The sequence below is a fragment of the Amblyomma americanum genome, chromosome 11 (genome assembly GCF_052857255.1).
Source record: "Amblyomma americanum isolate KBUSLIRL-KWMA chromosome 11, ASM5285725v1, whole genome shotgun sequence".
Lineage (NCBI taxonomy): Eukaryota > Metazoa > Arthropoda > Arachnida > Ixodida > Ixodidae > Amblyomma > Amblyomma americanum.
Window position 1 is genome coordinate 68,742,315 of NC_135507.1, and position 19,562 is coordinate 68,761,876.

The window sequence follows — 19,562 nt, forward strand, 5'->3', positions numbered from 1 at the left end:
GTCGCTGAAGTCCTGCCACCTCCTTCTCAGCCACCCCTGATCGCGGCTCCTCTGACGTACGCCGATGCCGTGGTGCGGTCCCGGCAATCACCTGCTGCCCCTGTCTACAGGCCACCTACCCGGCAGTTAGAACCCCAGCGACCTGCAACCCCACCTTACCATCCGGTTGCCTGCCCCCGATCACAGCCGCAGCCACTCAACCCCTGGCGCACACAAGACAGCCGCCCTATTTGCTACGCCTGTGGCGTCGCTGGTCACGTGGCTCGTTTGTGTCGCAGTCGTGACCACCGTCCCTACGGTTATAGGCAACCTGCAGTGTAGTTTGCCAGTACATGTGGCGCCGTCTCGTGGTCGAAAGGAACAGCACTGAGTAGGCAGCTCGGCGCGGCCCGGCCGGCTCCGCTTCCCGAGAAAGGCGCCAACAGCGAGGTTGTGCAGCATTGCAGATTTTCTGACCGCGGCCATCACACCATGGATGTCGGTCGTACTCGGAAAAAAAACTAACCGGAGATACTTTTGCGTGAAGGACTGCCATAGCAGAGAAGGGAACGGAGACGTGAAGCTGTTTCGTTTTCCTTCAAGGTCGTACGAGTCAACAAGGCGACTGAAGTGGATCGTTGCAGTGCGTCGTGTCAAGTAAGTTGCGCTGGTGTCTTCATTCGTGTCAAGCTAATGAAGAAAAAGGTATAAATGCGGAGTCGCTGAATGAAGCTGTAATGTTGAGCATTTATTAAATTCGCCGCTAGTAGTTCTCTCGCTTGGTATCGTCGAATTGCGGTCGCGCTCCCGTGCTAAGGAGCCATTATTCTGGTTCTGTCAGAATAACGGTCTTTAAATTGGGATTCGTCGTGTTCGAAAGCGGGGCTCTTGGTCGCGGTTTTGTCATATGCCGGTACTCAAGTACGTACGCACAACGTTAGCGCGTACATGTCAAGGTACCTTGAATTAACTTAGCAGCACGCCTCGCGGGTCTAATCGCAAGTTATTAATTCAGGTCCCACCTCCCGTTTGTCGTTCGATTATGTGTTTGCGCTTCTCGCGCAGATTTACATGCTTTGTTAAGGGTCTGAATTGCTTTTGCAGTGTTGCGTGTCAAATTTGGTTGCATTATATTTCAGTGGTGAAGACTTCTCTAACTGGAGCCCAAATGACAACCCAAGAATATGCTCAAAGCACTTTGTCAATTGTGAAAAGAGTACCATTGAAACGTATCCCGGTTATCTCCCGACAATCTTCCCACCTGTGTACAGGAAACGGTCAGGGGATTCTGCTGGCCAGTTGTCAAGATTTAACAGGTAGCTTGTTTATATTTGTTTATTTCATACGAGACTGTGACTCATGTTTTTCTTTGTATTAGAGCTAAACGTATGCATGCATGTTGAATAGAAAGGACCCCTCATATCTGAATTTCCAATGGTTTTTCTGGTGGATGCAAAGATCTGCAGTGCCAGCTACCGCAGGTCCACAAGATCAAGAATCCGTAGCATGTGCCACTTACGATGGCCATTCCTCTACATCTGACCAACCTGAGCTGGACACATCCGGTGGGGAACCTTGGAATGGCCTAGAATTCCTCTGTGCTGCAGCTGAAATCCATTCAGCAGTTGCTTCTGTGGTGAGCTTCGATGTCCTGTCATGAACGTTTCACTGCAGTTTGGCAGCACAAGCGCCATGTTTTCAGCAATATATATGCTCTAAGCACCAAGAGAACATTTCCAGCATCACATTAAGTGCAACTGCCTCTTTTTCCTGCAGTACTTTATGCTAGGGCTCAGGAATGTGACGCCACAATGTAGATTTTTTTTTTTAGCTGTTGAGGACCACATGTTCCTGGTTTTGTTTATTACCAGGTCAGGAGCAGTACACTAAATGACCAAATGTTTTGAAATATGAGCTAACTGAGGGAGGTGAAAATCAGTAATTTTCTGGGAAATTAAGAACATATGCATGAGGGCTGTAAAGTTTCAGTGCTCAAGTAAAAAAAATATTTCTGAATTATGAAACTTAGCCATATGTAGCTTTCTTCCTTGACTCAGCTATGCTTTAATATTCTGCATCATGTTTTCTATCTCTGTGCATGACGGGCCAGGAAAGGCGATCTTACCAGGACACTGGCATAGAGTTCTGCCAACTGCGACACGTCTTCCTCCACCTAATGTGACGCAGAATGCAACTTACAATTTTTTTTATCTTTGTGGGCCAGCAAGGACATTTACAACATAAGCTACAAAGAATAACACTTGTTACAATTGTTTTTAGTATGGCCATTGTAATGGCATTGTAAACTCTTGTTCACTTTGAAATTTGTTCCAGGAAACTCAAACAGACCACGAAAGTGCTGCCAGTGGCAGCTTTTCTGTGTTAATTTGCTGTGCCCAAGGGTGTGACGTGTCGACCCAGATCACATATCGTGAGACTCGTGACTGTGAAGTGCAGCATAAGCCAGCTGTTACCAGCACCTTCAGCGGACCAGACCACCGGACAAGCTACTTTGCTGGTTATGACAGCATTGAAAAGTCTTCGGGTGGTCTTGAAGATTTGTGCAGTGTCAACTGTGTGGTTTATGCACTATTGCTAAGTATGCTTCCCATATCTCGTGAGCGGAAGTGTGATGTTTTGAAAGAAAATAGGCTCCTCATTTTCTTAATGAAGCTCAAGCTCGGTATTAGCTATTCGTCTTTGGCCAGCTTATTTAACATAAATGAAACCTCAGCATCACGGCACTTCAAAAGCATTTTAAAAACTCTTGCATTTGCTACAAAACAATGGTTTTTCCGTCCACCAACTAGAGTTATTCAATCTATAATGCCAACTTGCTTCAGAGCCCACTATTTTTTTTCCTGGCTGCACTATGATTATTGACTGCACAGAAGTTTGCACTGAGCAGCCACCAACAATTCAGAAACAGAAAACTCTGTATTCCATGTACAAAGGTGGATACACGCAGAAATTTCTGGTTGGCATATTGCCATCTGGAGCAATTTGTTTTCATTCAAACGCTTATGGAGGCAGTATGTCCGACACCCACATCACTGTTGATTCCGGCTTTCTTGACTTGGTTGAGGCTGGCGATTTAATTCTTGCAGACAAAGGATTTCCTGGAGTCCGCACAGTTTTGGGAACACGGAATGCTGTGCTTGTGATGCCTCCATTTTTACAAGCCCCTCAGATCACTGCACAAGAGGTCAGGGACACGTATAATGTGGCACAAGTGAGGATTCATGTCGAGCGAATGATCCAAAGGATTAAAATACACAACATTTTAAACAACAGGGTGCCAGTTGAGCGAATTACGCTAATGACAGATGTGTTTCACATGTGTTGTGTACTAGCAAATCTGCAGCCTCCACTTATTAAATGTAAATAGTGTATCTTTTTTTACTCCCAATGAGTTTTTTTAATGACACCCTGCTTTGATTGACTTTGTGTTTTTACAAGCCAAGTTCAGCCACTCTTGAAACACTGAAACAAAATGCCTATTTCTGCACTTCGCGAAATCTTCGTTGACTAGGTTGCATATGTGACACAGTTAAAATGTACTTTACCATTTTTCATTCTTTGTTTTGCCTGCTCTCATAAATTATTATCTTCTTCTCTACAGTAGGAAGTGTTCTCCTTTATGTAAAGCATCAACTACTAATGCTGAGTGCTCGAATTTTATGGGTGACGAAGCTCCTCCAGAGGCCATAGTGAACCCCTCTTTTTCTCCACCCACATTTTGTACAGTACGAAAAATCTTAAATAAACATTCATTCATCATCCATCAATGGGAGTGCTTAAGACCAGGATAGGCCCTGGTGATCCCGTGTACAGAGAAATATTTTTACAACGCTGGGCATTGCACGGAACGAAATATTTAGAAAACTGGTTGGCAGGGGCGTCAAGTTTGGGATTCTTGGCAGCACATTAGCGTGGGAAGCGTGTTAATTTTTTTTTAGCTTGTTCGCTTCCTCAGAAGTCTAGAGAAAAGTCATTTTTAGCTTCATAGTTTTTTTTGCGCCATTGGCACATTCATGCTTCCTTTTATGACACAAGCGCTGTCATTTCCCCAGGAGATCGACACGGGCCTCCCGGCCTTTTCACGTATGGGCCGGCGATCTATGCGAACAGTCTGGAGAAGCGACCATTACCCGTGGGCACTTCAATATAAAACGGCGGTTTCTCCTGTCCGGTTGTGTTCGGTCGGGGTGCTTTGCACCACTCTTTTCTTAGAAGGCCGAGCTTAGGGCATCGCCTCATTCTCAAGAGGTGCTCTTCCTGGAAGGCAATTTCCGATCCGTAATGGGAGGTCGCTTGGGCAGCTTGTTTTATTTTTATTTTTGGGACTATTGGAAACAGAGTACTCTAGCAAAGTAACGGTTCTTCGTCGAGCAGACTACGCTCCGGTGAGAGATAGTGTTCAAACTTTTGAAAAGCTCAGGTTTGTCTTCTCTTTTCTTGGGTATTATTGGCATGAAGTGCGTGATTTTTTAGCCCCTTTCGGAGAAATAAATTGCACCATGAGTTATTTCCACGCTATTCAGCGAACCTTGTTTCATAATGTGAGCGTTAGAAACCCCTTATACTGCAAGAGGAACTCTGGAAGTCACCCCTGGGAAGCTTAGAATACTAACTACTGAGAGGAGGTCCCATTGTGAAAGTATATATTTTTTTTCTATGTTGCTCTAGATTTTCAGACTAGTGCCACTCCGGGTTATGACCTTTATTCCTATTATCATTTTGGCTATCTGTGCTTGTACGCGCTTATGGTCAGTCTTCATGCCAGTTTTTTTCTCAATGAGGCGACATGGTGTCTATTGCAATAGCGCTTCTTTTCTGTTTGCCTCGGTTAAGTACGAAATGCTCTTGATCTCAAGAACATCATGCGGGGCATCTGCTTTTAGTAGTCATCTACATCTTGGAGGACTAGTTTCCACCACAAGTATTACTGGACATTTTGCTAGAAGAAAAGCAGCAAGTTTGAACAGACATACGTGCCGACGGGCTTGAGTGCTTTTCGAAAAGAAGAGCAACAGCAGTTTGCGTTTCCTTTATCTCCCTAAGAAGCATATGTTTTGACACCACAGGTGGCGCAAATAATGATCACCCCAAATCTAGTGCAGCTGGCGAGTGGGGCTTAACTGCCTTAAAGCGGCGCTCGGTTTAGGAGGGTGCCCTAGTGTAGGGCTCCATGTCAGTTTGGACCCATAGGGAATCTTTCAAGTCCTAACATCGCACAAATAAAAGTGGTCTGTAGACTGTCTACCGAATTCTTACAGACTCTATTTCCTTCCTCTAGAGATTTCCTTTTGTCTATTCATAGACTATAAGCTGTCTATAGACAAAAAGTCTAGCGAAAATGTCTGGCCTTAAGTCTATAATATTTCTATAGGATCTTTTTTTTCTACAGACTAGTCTATAAGATTTGCCTATAGAAAGTCTATAGACTTAATGGGAAAAGTCTATTGACAGTCTATAGACTAACTAAAATACTTTTTGAGGGTACTTGCCTATCGCTTCCACGCAAATGCGGCCGCGGCCGGGATTCCACCCTTCTTCCCCGGCCTCACCAGCGCAGTGCCATAATAAATGCTCCGCCCCTGTGGGCAATAAGAAGTGGTGTAAAATCAGCCTGTGAGTTCGTTTTGGTAAGCATATTCAAGATTTTAAACGTGAAAGGACTCGCATCAGTATGTTTTCCTTTTCACCAGAGCTGGCGTGCGCACCGACCTTGTAATGCGGGTGTGGTGCTCGACTCTCAAAGTTCTAGCAACATCCGCAGTTTTGTGGTTAACACTAATAAAAGCAGACTTGCTCGTTCCTCCATTTTTCTTGCTCCCCAGAGGGCGCACTTGAGAAAGTTGGTTAGATACTGAAAGCACCTCCCCAAGTCCGCCTGTATTGAGCCTGACCTCGCCATGCTTTCAAAATGACCGCTGATATCTACCGAATCATAAAATATCTCCCATTTCATATACATAAAACTTTTCCGGAAGCGTGCGTACGGAGTACGTTACTGTCAACAATAACCGTAACTTGGGTTTTAAGCGACATACCTTTCCACCAGAAACCGTTAATGGAACACTGTAACTTTACGAAGGACGGGGCAGAAATAATGCTAAGTATGCTCGCTTCATTTGCCAGCTCGGGAACGGAACAAATACCAAAACTTTTAAGTATGAACAAGGTCAGGCCGCTGGTTTGGTACATTCAAATTACTCCCGCAGTACTAGTTATTCGGTGAATAAAACGACTCTCGGGTTACCGAATCTTGCTTTGCTTCAGCCATGCCTCTGTGCAACCATGTTTCGAAGAATTTTTAATGCCTTTCTTTGAGGAGCAGTTCCCTCTTAAGGCATTATACGTTTCACCGGCCGCTGATCCTCATTTGATAGTTGGTATTATACCCCGTCCAAACAAGAGTTACAAGCATGGATTCATTCATTTATTACAGCATATAAACCCACAGTATCCACCTTCAAGCATCCACCCCAACAATATCTGTCCGCGCTAGATTCGAAGGTACAGTTACCAGTTTTGTTTCTTTTTCCGCTCCTCTCTTTATTGCTGCTCGTACTTGTGAGTATGGAAGTATTAATTAAAACGGACATATCAAAGCCCGCTACCGTTGCTACCCTGCCGTCAAGCGGAACACTTTGAGAATTGAGAAAAAAAAACAATCACTGCTGCTGCATGGTCACACCGCCTCTAACAGAGGTATTTGCAACTTTTTCATCCCACCCGCAGTTGTTGCTCAGTGGAAATGGGTACGGCTGTTGATTCCTAGGCCGCAGGATGGAACCCGGCCAGGGCGATTGCATTTCGGTAGAAGTGAAACTCAAAGAATTTGCGAGCGTGGTGTGATTTCAGTGCAAGATAAAAAATACCAGGGTCTTTAATTCCTCCAATTTTAGAGCCTCCCCTCCCCCCCCCCTCCCCATGGTGTCAGTTCGAGAGCTTAAACCCCACACGTGCACAGTAACACTGGTTCATCCCCTGATGTGGCGTCGAGAGACGCGCGGTCATGCCGTCCTTATCCTGATTCGTTATGAAGCCACTTGTTAAATAACGGACGGTCACGTCGGTCATGGTCATGTGAGTAGCTCAGTGGTTATGGCGCTCGGCTGCCAACCCGAAAGACGCGTGTTTGATCCCGCCCGCGATGGTCAAATTTCGATCGAGGCGAAATCCTAGAGGCTCATGTACTGTGCAATGTCAGTGCACGTTAATGAACCCCAGGTGGTCGAAATTATTCCAGATTCCTGCCCTACGGCGTTCCTCACAGCCTCAGTCGATTTGGGACGTTAAACCAGCATAAACCATAAACGTGGGTTGAAGCGAAAAAGATGAATGACTTACCTCAGCCCCGTGGGATATGTATAGGCTGTGAGGCTAGCAGAGGCGAATATGTACTCTATATGAGGAAGCGCGATTGCCTTGGCTGCCTTTAGAGAAATCTTATGTTTCTATATTTATTTTATGGAAAGGTCCCTGAATTGAAAAAAAGTAAAATGGAATAAGCTCGATAGCCTTGGCTGCCTTTAGAGAAATCTTATGTTTCTATATAAATATTTTGTAGAAATGTTCCTGATTTGAAAAAAAAATTAAAAAGGTGCAACAATCAGCACTGCTGTGATGCTAATAGCTCCTTTCACATGTCAAACCGATACGAGTTTCTGCACATGCCACGCCCGTGGCATACATAACCTTTGGAGTATCGGCATAGCTGTTGTCTTTCAGTCAAATAGAGGATGGGGCTTTCTCGAAACCTAGGAGCAAAATGGGGTCATTGCTAGGAAACCGGCTTGCTCCAATTTATAAAGTGTCGTCCAGGGACGCGGTGGCCAAATCAGACCGGCTAGCTTTCAGAGAGGCTATATCGGTGGCGGCGAGATCAGCCGCCGCGTTTCTGAATCCATTTCTCGAAAACCATGCGAGATGGAGCGAAGAGAGTTCCGGGATCTTTCCTTCTTATCACACCTTGTTTTTCTCCAGAGCCGATCATTATTGCCTCGCCTAGAAATTTGTTCATAAAAAGGGCACACATTCACAATACGCCAAGCCATCGCATGCTCACAGTTATCTCGGGGGCTACAATGGGCTGCACAGAGGTACGAAAATCATCCGTGGCGAAGATTCTTAGGTATATCGTTCTTTCTGAGTAACGAGCGGAGAAAAGAGAATTAGCATAGCCAAAAACAGTTATTATGTTCAGTGAAGGAATAACAATTTATCCCAATAAAGATTGTTTATAGAACACTAATGAAGCGGAAGCGGTGAAATCAAAACCTTACAAAGCGCCCTAAATTACCACTTCGAAGTGCATCCCAAAGTGTAACGACTACTGAAGCACACTGACATATTTATACGACCTATGCACTTAATTGGATCGCTCGCATGGAGGGAAAAAGCGTTAATAGAACTACGAGTGAATCACTCCAAACAATGGACATTGCCTGCAAGATATATTCCGCTTATTCCTGACGCATCTCTTACAGAACACTCTTTCCTCAATAATTGTTCATTCATTTAAAATAATGGCAAGGCTTAAAAAGTATACGAGTCTGCAGGGGAGAAAGACGCCACTTGCCGCGGTTATCAGCTTATGGCAAATTCAAAACTGCCAAAATGAGCGTTTCTATCTCCTCATCTTCCATTCGCGATTTGTGTTAGCTTTCCCAGCCACCCTTACTTTAATTTCCTTTTTTTTATCTTCTCAGGCGGCGCTCCTTTGAGTTTTATGCCACGCGTTAAACTAAGCGTCGGCCATGTTTTGGTTCCGGGGCACTTTTAAAAACGGCCCCAGGACTCACCAGGCCACTTTCCAGCGCCGTCTAGAAACCCCTTTCTCCTCATTTTCTTATTATTTAACTCCTCCTCACGCGCCTTCTCGGCAAGCTTGAAGCGCTTTCGCAATATTGTCCCTGCGGCATCAGTGATGTCCAGACAGGCACAGCCTTCTACTTTTTTTCCTTTTCCTTCTTTTGTTCGTGTCGTCCGAACAGAGGCTTCTGCTCCATGGTTCAGAGCACACTGAGTGAGCCTTATTTTCCCGGCAACTTGTAAAACGCCCCAGGAAGGAACCTGACGCTTGCCGTCCATTCACTGTGTCTTGCGGGCCCCGGCCCCGCCAGGCATTTGTGATAACGACGCCAGAACCCACGCTTTGCGTACAGCTGTGCGGGCTCGATACGTATGCTGTTATTGAACATAACGCGATCTTTCGCAATCGTTATAATATCATATATTTGGACATGGCTCATCACGGGATACTTTAAGGTTTTTCCAAGAGGTTTACGCCTACACGTGCGCTTACTTTCTTGCATATTGTGCGTGGTAACTTACCGGTTATGTACAGCTCTCTCTTGTGTGCCTATATATGCCTGCTATATTATAACTCTCATCCGCCCACCTTAACTTCTGCCGGTTCCTGCTACGCTTGCCGTCTACGAGATGCTTCATCACGTGGACACCAGGCCATGAGGCTGTCAAAGGGAACCAATGTGCGGACGCCAATGCCCGAGCATACGCCAACCGGGAGGCGCGCACCGAAGGGGAACTGGACGCAGTCACTAGACGGTATGGAGCCATCTTAGAACACCAACGAGCCCTCCGGAGGACCTACCCGCCTCCTCACAAAGACCTTAGTAAACAGCAGTCGGTTGCCTGGAGACAACTACAGACTAATACATACCCCAATCTGAGTTTACTCAGCAAAATCTATCCATCCACTTATGAAAACAAATGCCCGCTATGCGGTGAACACGCAACGCTTTACCACGTTACATGGGCCTGTCAGAAAATGCAGGCAGCGCCGATAAACAACACACCTACACCGGAGCAGTGGGAGGCTGCGCTGTCCAGCTCGAAGCCTGAAGAGCAGCTCAAGCTGATCGACAGGGCTCGCAAGACTGCAAAGGCCGCTGGGGCCCTGGACTGAGGGCTCCACCTACGCTGCGAAAAATAACCCTAATACAATAAAGTTTTTCATTCATTCATTCCTGGAATCCATTCCGTTATCCTTAAGGAACAGCGGATGTATTGCCTTCGCATCGCATGCCCTGCCCAAGCCCATTTTTTGCTCTTGATTTTGACTAGGATGTCATTAACCCGAGTTTGTTCCCTGACCCACTCTTTCCGCTTCCGGTCTCTTAACGTTACACCTATCATATTTTTCTTTCCACTACTCGCTGCGTTGTTCTTAACTTGAGTTGAACCCTTTTCGTTGGTCTCCACGTTTTTGACACGTAGGTGAGTACCGGCAAGATACAGCTGCTGTACACTTTCTCTCAAAGAAATGTTGCAGCAAACATGTTAGGAAAGAATGAGCACGATACATTTTTGTGTCCTATATGAAGAGAAACAGAAAGTATAAAACAGCATATGAATCTGAGTTACAATGTCGTCTACTCCCACCTGTTGGCTACTTATTTCTGTACATATTTCACGCATCTGCTAGAAAAAAAAATATGCAAATAGCCGAACGCTTTTGAAAGTAGAAAGGCAGACTTTTGAAGCCAATAAAAGAGGAGATCAACCTCGCTATAAATTGGTGCCATTGAATGCTCGTTAACATATCGCGCTTACATATCAGAAGCGCATTTGCGAGTAATTGCATGGTGCACGGTTTAGAGTTGTCTCTTAGGTTTTGTGTGAGCTGCACTGAACGCTGCAAGTTGCCATACTTTAACGCATTTAGTTTCATTCTTTGCTCAGCTGAGGTGCTTGAGGGCACACTGTGTCAAAGGAGATGCGAGTTTTCATCTAGGCGCTTTCATTTAATTATCGGAGCCTTCGCTAACTTAATTGCTCCACGTTTTTAGTGGCCATCATTTAATAAGAGTTCCTTGATTCATGGTTGCGAACCTTCCTTTAATTATCTTGAAAGCAATCTTGTCTCGAATCTTTAGCAGTCAGGGAAGCACTCTAGTTTGAAAGAAAAGCGTCAAGTTTAACTTGATTCATTTATTGCGTAATATGCATTTTATGCTTAATATGTGATTTCCCGCACCACTCTAATGAAGCAGGTGTCCCAGAAGGAAAGTGAGAAAGAAATATAAGCTCAAATATATAAATCGTGTAAGAAGAAAAAACGGTGCCGAATTGGCAGCGACAGCCACTTTCGGGTCGATAAATACTCCGCTGGGTGCTGCCCACAGCTGCCCTTCTTTCCTGCGTTGACAGCTGTTTCACGTCCAACGTAATGAATTAGTTCTGCTTCCTAAGTGCCCTAATTATGAAACTTTTCTGCAGCTTTTCCTGCAGGATTTCGGACCCGAGTTTCCTGACGTGGTCTTCACCGGGCACAACAACATTTCCTTGAAGTATGAAGAAAGTAGTGTTCTGAACAAAATATACGAAGTACATTACAGTAAACTGCGGAATACAATGCAGTACACAGAATTTTTATCGTTCTGGGTAGATCAGTACAGTGTCCAAGAGAATTTCAAGAAGTAGGGAAGGGTTTCCACGTTTGGTGAAGCCAAGAGAACATTTATGTCAGATATTTAAAAAATAGGGTACTGGCCGTGGCTCTTAACATATTAGAGCATGACAATGGTGCAACGCACGGGTATCGCCTAAGTAGTACTTTAATGAAAAGTGACCATGTGCCACTCCTGGGTGTTAAACCCCGCAACATTGAGCATAGCGTATCTTAATTTTCCTAATAATATTGCCAAGACGGGTGTTACGAGTACACTTGGTAAGTATCTGCTTACTGATAATACCAATACTACTTTTAGTATACTACAACAAATCATATAATAACGCAGCCTTATTTTGTGCACTGAATATGCTCCCAACAGATTTGTTCCTACCAAACCGAAGTTTACTTTTTGACATGGGGTTATGCACTTACTTATTTCTAAATGGGTAGAGACTCCATCCAGCTGCGTGCTCAAAACTTTTCTATATGCGCTGTTGCCATCTCTGAATGCTTCTGCGCTTAGAAAACGAACGAAAAATGTATTTAACCCTTTAAAATGATTATAAATAAACGCTACTGTAATCAACTAATATTCGACATCCCGATTTCAATCAGCAAACATTTCCGCTGATCCGCGCGGCAGATTCGAATTAACAAGTTTTGTATTTCTTTTCAATGTGTTAGTCACTGCAAATTTATCAGTCCAAGTTTAAAATCCTCAGGCGAGCACTTGCAAATTACATGGTTCCTAGAGTTGTATTACCTGAAACATTTTCAAAACACGTTATTCTTCTATTCCCACTGGAAGCTTAACGCTTTATTCCGCTTGTTTTGTCTGCTGGGAGGTTTTAATCTCCTGATTTAAACCTGCAGCGATCAATACCATAAATACATCAGCTCTCTACGGAGTTGCGAAACTATAGTACACATTATAATTGTTTTTTCGTCGTCACACTGTGCAAAATAATAAGTGTTTTTTCTATCTGCTTTGGTGTGGATGCAGCAACAACGTGTAACGTTTGCATTATCCCAGGGCCAGTCGGTTTCAGTCGCGTTATGTCTTACTCCTTTTATGAGTTGTAGATGCAACACTATTTCTTACTTAACTTCTCTGAAGACGCCTGTGAGAATTAAAATGTACGCTCTTTAATGTAAAATATAGGGTTTAGCAAGCGTGTAAATAGCACTGACATGCTGTTCTGCATTAGGGTCTGGGTGTATAACTATAAATAGGCGGTTACAGAGGGGTCAAATGTTTTGATAAATCTTTATTTTTTGCTCTCGTTATAGGTGAAGGCGAATACATATCAACGGGAGGTAAGAAAGGTTTCACAGCGACCCTGAGTACAAAATGAGTTTGCATTAAACTAACAGTACAGAGTCTTTTAGTTGAAAATGCTCCACTATCAACGAAAAGAGAGCATTTATGACCTAGAAAAGACAAACACAAAATACAAGTGTCTTCATCATCCGCCTAGTTCGCACCTCAACTGCGATGCGTTGACAAAAGTTTCGAACGCTAATCTCAGAGGCTAGGCTGCAATGACATTCAGTTCAAAACTGCCATATTGAGTCCATTTTGATGTAGATGTACAGGTTCGAATCGAGTGCCGGAAAAATTTTGAATGCAGGTTTTATAAGCAATATATGCGCTCTTTGTGACGTTTTTACTTTCAAACATTCATTACAAACGCATAATAGCACCAACATCTGATTCCCTAGCTAGGGGCTAGTTGGAACGTGTCCAGCAATCTTGGACAAGAATTTTGAAAATTGGAAAATTGTAAGATACTTTATTTTACGGTAACATAACTTTTCTTTTAAAATGTTGATTATTATAGTGGAATTTTACAATATATAAATAACATCCCGTAGTAGTAAAGTTCAGGCATAAGAAATTTTTTTTACATACATATCGGTGCATTAAAGACAACAGAAAAGTCAAATATCGTTTTTTATGAATGTCGCTTTTATGCAGACAGTAAAAATATGAAACAACAAACAACAACAAGCAAACAATTCAGTAGAAACACAACATTCTCAACACCTTTTTTCCGTGCAAAAGATTTTAATATATCCAGAGAGAACCATAGGTTCAATTTTTACGAAGAACGAAAATCCGATTGAACTGCCATCCGGGTCCCTCTAAAGCTCTTGAAGAAGTGCAAGATATCATGAAGATAACCATAGGAAACGTTCAGCCAGCACAAGCCACCGTGGTGGTTCAGTGGTTGCGGTGCTCGGCTGCTGCGGCCGCGGCTGTAGCATTTCAGTGGAGGCGAAACGAAAAGGCGCCCATGTACTGTGCGATGTCACTTCACGACAACGCCTAGTGGTCGATGGTATCTGGAGCCCGCCACTAAGGCGTTCCCCATAGCCTGAGTCATTTTTGGACGTTAAAACACGATAAGCCAACCCAAACGAAACTTGGACACTGCTCGAAAGAACGAGGCTCAACGATCATTATGAAGGTTCATGCGCATTGGCATTTGTGTAAAAGCCGCCATTTTATAGCTCGTAAGTAGTAGTTGCTCGTAAGCTTGAAATTCAAATAAAATGTGCTGCCCTGTTTCCACTTAGCCACAGTTTTCAGACTGAGGACTGTTAGTTTCTCCTATGCAGTCACAAAAGTAGCTTGTGAACAAGCCATTCGCGAATTGAACAAAAAAAAATGCGCTTAAGGGAGATGATATTTCTTTTCACTTTTTCCTGTCCCTTTCGCAAAGCAAAATCAGATAAAATTGTGTGGGTGCCGGCCGGACGCACCACTTTCAGGCGCAAGAAAAGGCAAGCCTAAGGTATGCGTCAGAAAACAGCAAAGCACATGATATCCCAGTGCCGTTAAAGCACGGGTCCTTAGTGTCGCCGGTGCTTAAAAGCGGTGCGCGCCCCGTTTCCTCGAGCAAAGCAGCTTACGTTTTCAACTGCAGCTTCCAGGTCTATCTAGCTCTACTTGAATCCTCGCCTTATAGCCATTATTTACGCATCTCTGCGCAACCAGCTCTCAACTACATCAAGAACAGGCGCGATGTGTTGCCGAGTGCTTGCTAATGTTATCATTTTTCCTTCTTAGAAAATTACTTCTAAGTTTATCCTCCTATTCATCTCGAAAACAGTGAAAAAAAAAGTTATGTTCTTTGCACGCCTTTGCGTGTGAGATAAGTTACGCGAAGTATATTTTAATTGCTTTTTGCGCAACATCATCTTCGAAAAAAGCCGCGCAGATTCTGCGACCCGACTTTTGACCTCAACCTCGTCTTTGCCTCGAGTCCTTACTCTGGATGACACCACCCTCCTTTTAACAAGAAAGGAACACCTCCGGCGCCGCTCACGTGCTCTAATCCCTCCGTGTGCGGTAACCCTCCCCCGGGATCTTACCCGTGCAGAAGAGGTTGCGCTTCGGAGGATACGGGTCGGGGTTGCCCTAACTCCAGCTGTGACACGCAAGTAGCCGCATTTCGAAGATTTATATCCCCGCCCCGGGTGTCCAGTCTGCAAGAACAGAGACTATGAGGCGGATATCCACCACCTGTTGTGGGATTGCCCGGCGCTGAAGACGACGAGAATTCGGCACCTGGCGTCTGTGGGACTCTCACCGGACAATCCGTATTCATAAATTGCATGGACACAGGGTCCATATCATCTTTCACATCTTGATTTCATCAGATCAGCTCAACTTTTTTCATTTATTTAAGCATCTTACTCATCTTTCACTTCATAGCCTTTATGCCCTGAGGCAATAAACATCGCTTCAAAAAAAAAGCGCCATGGCTGAAGGTTGAAGAGTAATAACGCAGCGTGATGAAAACGAGGATGAAGCCAGACACATGTATAGACGCGCAATATGAAGCGAAGCAGTGGGCTGAGGGGAGACACATACGGCGGCCAAAATGGTCGTTTTCTTCCAGCGTTCTCTGAAACGTATCAATCAGTCCTGTGCAGGGGTACTAATACAGAGCTGCATGAGACGGTTGCAGAATTGATCAGTAGGAGTATTGAGTAAATTGCTGCCCCCCCTCCCCTCCACCGCCGTTTGTACGAGGTGCATAAAATGTTCATGCCTTCCAAGTTTGTTTGTTGAAGTTTGCATGCCCAAAATGTCGAATAAACTTCCAGTTTTCATGCGGACCACTCACAAAAAAGCTAAAAAACGGACGGCAGATCAATGTCATTCATGCGGGCATGTATGGGCAAGAATTTTGGCTCCCGTTCTGATATCAGTTTGTGCTAAGGGAACTTCCTCAAACCAGTGACAATTAAACATAAGGCTTGAAAAGTACTAATAATTAGGAGGTTATATTACAGTTGGGAGCTATACCGCCAGACTGCCCTCCAGAGAGAAAACAATGTTTATGCAAAGCATAGCATTGTGAAGCAATATGACACATAGAGATTTAATTCTCACAAACAATACAACCCTCATCATTGCCCCAGCACCTATCTTTCGGCCAGGCTTAGGGTTCACTCTATTGTCGGTTTAACAACAAATAAATATTCAATATATAAAAAAATGAATAACTTCAATATAGAATGATTAGTTGTGAGCAGATAGCAACAGTTCTTGAATTAAGATTAACGTATACTTCTCTTTCAGGGCCTGTTTAATATTCATAACGACCATTTCTGTGTTACGCATGAAAGAAGGAATGCAGCACTACAAGCATCATATGAACGAAGACTTCAGGAAGCCCTCTTTACTGCATTGTTCACTGAAATTTTTTTCACATTACTTCACTCTTCACTGTCACGAAAAAAATAAATTTGAGCGAAAAATTGCGACAAGAAAGCTTCTAGATTTTTTCGTTGCGATAGTGTTGGAAGTTCTGCTTTGTCTCTCTCGTGGATACTACAAAGGACTCGCAGCTGTCGGAAGACAGGGTTAATTGGAGATGAATGGAACAGACCTATGTTTTGTATCGAAACACATTTAGTTCAAGGGTTTTGCACCCTCCAATTACAAATGAAACAAAGCTTTGAATTTCCAAACTTTCCAAGTGGTTTTGAGCAAAAGAGCTCTTATAAGCACATGGCCGGTCTGTGCGTGGAACGGTTCTTTTGTTCTGATAAACTTCGTATTTCCTACAAAAAACGAAATAAATCTTGAAGTTATGACCCCGCTTTACAACTTTCAATATATTAATGCGCGTCGCTTTTGTGGCGGGCGCCATGATAAAGGCGCAAATGTTTGCGCACAAAGAATTTTATTTCAATATCGAGGGCTCTTCAGCTCTTCAGCCTTTTTCGTCTGTGTTATTCTGGTGAACAAAGACAAAGAGCAAAGAAAACCATGTGTACGACATAATAGAGGAAGGCTATGTTATCAGCGTGGGGCGCGGCTGATAGAGCATCAGGGTTTGCTTATTTTCTGGTATTCTGAACTAAAGTAAATGAGTTCTTTAAGGTAGATAATATCTAGTCATCAAAAAAATAGATGTCCAGGCCTGCAAGCGCTGTGCTGAAGATTACAGAACACGCTGGCTTTCGAGCAGATGGCTCCTTTAGAATAAATACCTGTCTGATCGATATCTCGCAGGAATCGCGCTTTGAAAGACTAATTTGTCTGCATGTTTTGGATAGACTGACCGGTGAAGTCAAATTACAAGCATCGACTTGCATCGAACAAAGAAATTGCGCATATAAGCGCGGGGATTCTTCACTAGTACAAGTGCTAGGTGGTGAGGCTTGGGATATACAGGAAAAGAAGTGTTTTTTTCCTTGTTGCAAGTTTTTCACAATCCTAAATTAGCCTAATCTTTCATCATTGTACATCTGTTTCTTACCCAGGCAAAATGCCAGTATTCTTTTTCTTGTAGCCAAGAGATAGACTGCGCATTTAGTAGTGTTTCCAAACAAAGTATTCGGGCACGGACACTTTGGGGGACCGTTCATTAGTATATAGTGCGTTGCCCGGTGAATGCATGGCCCCTCCTTACCAGCACAATACGGTGCGGAGGCAAACAAACAACCCTCTCCATCTTACTCGGAGAAGCGTGTGCTGGGGCTTCGCCGACATCTGATCTGGGAAGGCGGTCATTGGAGAAAAGCAATTCCAATTTTTTAGCAGTGGGTGAATGGGAAGTTTCTCCATTTTTGTCTCGACACGCCCATGGCGAGTACAGACGTTGTGCATCGGCAAAGGGTGACTTCTTCGATGAGCACACCGCGACGCTGGGAGAGGGTGTGAAAGTGCCTGAGGGGTTGAAGTTGAAACTTTTCTTTATCTCTTCTTTTTTTGTATTGACTTAATAAGGAGGCTTAAGGCAAGCATGTGACGATTGCCACTATATGAACGGGGGGGTTTGCCAGCTCGTTACCCCATTGCAAAGTCCGGAAGGTGTCACTGAGGCCCCTTTGACTGTCCAGCACTGAGAAACTTCATCGTCCACCTTTTTTTTTATCCGTTTGTTTCAGCTTCTGTCCGTGAGGCTACCATTTTCTACACATTTCTTTTAATCTCAGGCAGAATACGGCGCTGCACAGAACAGCCATTGTCGTGCTAGCATAAATTTAGAACCTGCCCCCAGTAGAATTGCCGGCTGATCAGATTTAGATGCGCAGGCGTGAGATATATTTGAAAGCGGTACTCTGTCTGACAACATGAAACGAGTGGCAAGATAGACCTATCTTCGATTGCCAAACACAGAGAACCGCACTGTAAACATTGATATAAGTCGCCTCCACCTGATATATACACCAGGGCTGCGCTGCTAAAAGCATACTGACCACTGTGCAGAAAGCGATATAGTCGTAGGGGTAAATAATCACGCAATTTTACCTCTAAACTTGATATATAATAGTGGTGCGGGTGGCTATTGTCTATTTCAAGCGAATATTGACATCGACCGGCGGTATTACTTCTTTGTGTTAGGATATGGTGAAGCGGAACAATTGTTGCCCTAGAGTGCACTGCTATTTCGGCCGCTAAAGGATTCATCGGGAGCCCACACATACTGACAGCGTCTTGTCTGAACCGCACTAATATGTATGCGCTCCACAGATCGGATGGAATATTCTGCATTTTTAGCAGTCGCTTTATCCCTACGTTGCGTGCTAGCTTAGCGAGATAACAGACCTTAATTCTTAAAAGCTGCATTTGACGTTGCCTTCAAAGCATAATTAGGATTTGCATGGTTGCTAAAAGGCTAGGAAGTAAGCACTACGAACATTATCAGCCGTCTAGGTATAAGCAACCGCATTTGGCTTGAACTTCCTGACTGGCGGTACCGAAGAGCATGCATGATACCTAACGCCTTCAAAGGAATGCGGACATTTGCATTCAGTGCACCATGGAAGGTAAGAGGTTGTGGCTTAAATCGGAATGATAGTACATTCTGCGAATCATTTGATTGTTGTCCCTCCTTTTGTACGCCTTAAACGCAGCGTTGTGAAATGTTTTTACTGAACACAGAGGTCTACAATAATTCCAATAGGAAGCTGACGGCGTAAAAGCAACAATACTGTAAACATAGATCTTGCGACTATGTGAGTATCGAGACCTCACTGATGTGCTCGCATGAAAGACTCCTCATGCATAATGCATTGCAACCAATCCTTGAGACTAGTTTTCCGCCGTCCCTGCTTTTGAACACCATTGACGACGCCGAATGGCTTCCCTGCTTCGGTCCTCGATTTTGGTTTCGACGCTTTTTTCCGAGGACCACAACGTTTGAAGCATGTTGTTTTCGCACTTCCTTCATTATAGAGATAAGACCTTGCTGAAAGTGAGAGAGCGCCAGTTTTTTCCTATTACGATTTGTTTCACGGCACGCAGCACTTACGACGCAAATTTTTTATGAGCTAAAACACTGCTGTGCCCGAAATGCCATTGTAGGGTCCTGAGCCAACTGGCTTCCTTGTTTTATACTCGTGAGATCGGTGTCTTATGCAAAGGATGAAGAATAAAGCGTTGCACTTACCGCAGCGGCACCCATCCTTGTATATCATTAGCATAACTTTAATTTCAGGCCCTTTTTTAGACTTCTTCACGGAGAAGATTGGAAGGAGCGTTATAACGAAAAAAACCCGTATTGATGACCTGATGCTCTCTCTGCGCGTCAAACCAACGCCGAATACTGCGGGAGATAATGAGAAGAAAGCAACTTGGTATGCCTTGTAATTTTAGAGGTTGATTTATTAAAACAAACAACGACATACT

The 19,562-nt window shown here is 44.0% G+C and overlaps 1 pseudogene; it reads left to right on the forward strand.

Annotated features, from left to right (window-relative positions):
* The first annotated feature begins 1,499 nt into the window (after positions 1 to 1,499).
* On the forward strand, positions 1,500 to 3,367 carry LOC144109682 (uncharacterized; annotated as a pseudogene).
* Positions 3,368 to 19,562: the final 16,195 nt, after the last annotated feature.